Source organism: Scylla paramamosain, chromosome 45, assembly GCF_035594125.1.
Source record: "Scylla paramamosain isolate STU-SP2022 chromosome 45, ASM3559412v1, whole genome shotgun sequence".
Lineage (NCBI taxonomy): Eukaryota > Metazoa > Arthropoda > Malacostraca > Decapoda > Portunidae > Scylla > Scylla paramamosain.
Window position 1 is genome coordinate 10,286,727 of NC_087195.1, and position 1,759 is coordinate 10,288,485.

The window sequence follows — 1,759 nt, forward strand, 5'->3', positions numbered from 1 at the left end:
GCGTCGCCACGGCCGAAGAAAGCAAGGCAGTCCAGGTCCAGCTTCAAGGTCATGTTGATCGCTTTCTTCGATGTGAGGGGCATCGTCCACTGCGAGTTCTTGCCACAGGGCCAGACAGTCAACCAACATGTGTACAAAGAAATACTGCGGCGTCTGCTTCGTGCAGTGCGCGAGAAGAGGCGGGAGTTGTGGCAGGGCAACTCGTGGCTGCTTCACCACGACAATGCGCCTGCTCACAATGCCCTGAGCATCAGAGAGTTCTTGGCCAAGAAGAACATCGCCGTGCTGGAGCAACCGCCCTACTCACCTGACCTCGCTCCGTGCGACTTCTTCCTCTTCCCCAAGCTCAAGGAGGTCATGAAGGGGACCCGTTTTGATGATGCGGACGACATCAAAAAGGCCGTGACGACGGAGCTGAGGAGCATCCCGCAAGAATCCTTCCAGCAGTGCATGCAAGCCTGGCAGAGAAGGATGGACAAGTGCATGCGGTGCCAGGGGGATTACTTCGAAGGAGATAACCTATAGTTTGTAGCCTGGATGTGAAATAAAACTTGTGTGGCACCAGTCCTGGAACTTTAATGACACATCTCGTATATATATAAGGCAGCAGATGATGACTGATAGCTGTCAGGTGAGGCTGGGATGAACTCCAGGCTGCTGGGGGGAGGGGGAGGGCTGGAGTGGACTCACAGAAGCTGGTGTGGAATAGGATGAGATGTTATTTATCATTTTCAAATAAGCAAAAATTATGTGAATATTTTATTCTATTTCGGGGGGAGGGCGTTAGACTGTTAAAGGTAAAATTGACTGACTTCAAAATTTGTGTTGTGTGTGTGGGGAAATTATAGTGATGCAAGTTTATGATTTTATATATTTATACTTCTACACACACACAGCTATAGGTGAATACACAGATTTTATTGACCACAAAAATACAGACTAAATAAAACAAAATATAAATCAGATTATGGTCCATATAAAGAACAACAGAACATGGTGGTGGTGGTGTACCTTGAGAGACGGTGTTGCAGGTGATGTTCCCCGGTGTGGTGGAGGCGACAGGTGGGACGGTGGAGGATGGTGTCACCTTGGCACACACTTAAAATAATGCATCTTCAATCGGAAAAAAAAAATAAAAAATAAATAAATCTGTAAATAAATCGATAAAAAAAATCAAGATTCTCACCAGAAATGAAATACACACCTTGCATTCTCTGGCCTGCTTTACAGCTCCTCACAGCTACTCTCTTCCTGCAGAATAAGTTGTGTCCGTCAGTGATAATGCTCTGCTAGGCTGGTATGGGTGGGTGGCCATCTCCTTGAGGCTCCCCTTGAACAGTTCCCTCATGACCCAGTCCTGGAGGATGTACTGCTCCGAGTCTGTCATTGCCAACCGCTGCCGCTGCGTGTCCTTCACCAGCCAGCCCAGACACGTCTAGGTTTTCAATGAGATGCTGTAGGAGAACACTTACTGAGATGCTGATGGCAAGGAGAGAGAGAGGAATATAAGGAGATAGGAAGAGAATGTTTTATTGAGACGCTGTGGAGAGAGAGAGGAGAGAGAGGAGAGAGAGAGAAGAGAGAGAGAGAGAGAGAAGAGAGAGAGAGAGAGAGAGAGACTCATTCTTCCTGTTCACTCAGCACGGTACACTCAAAATTAGTTTATGAAGGAGAGAGAGAGAGAGAGAGAGAGAGAGAGAGAGAGAGAGAGAGAATCTTATCGCCAATTCTCTCTCTCTCTCTCTCTCTCTCTCTCTCT

General features: G+C 47.3%; 1 long non-coding RNA gene across 2 annotated transcripts in view; it reads right to left on the reverse strand.

Moving 5' to 3' along the window:
- Nucleotides 1–600: 600 nt before the first annotated feature.
- The window catches only part of LOC135094272 (uncharacterized), a 1,714-nt gene continuing 555 nt past the window's right edge, over nt 601–1,759 (reverse strand). Inside the window, exons 2-4 of one of the 2 annotated variants that reach the window (XR_010263700.1) lie at nt 1,205–1,454; nt 1,012–1,098; nt 601–695 (exon numbers count right to left, since the gene is read on the reverse strand). This is a non-coding gene — a long non-coding RNA (uncharacterized LOC135094272). Of the gene's footprint in view, nt 696–1,011; nt 1,114–1,204; nt 1,455–1,759 lie in introns of both variants that reach the window. The other variant, XR_010263699.1, reaches the window with a different exon arrangement.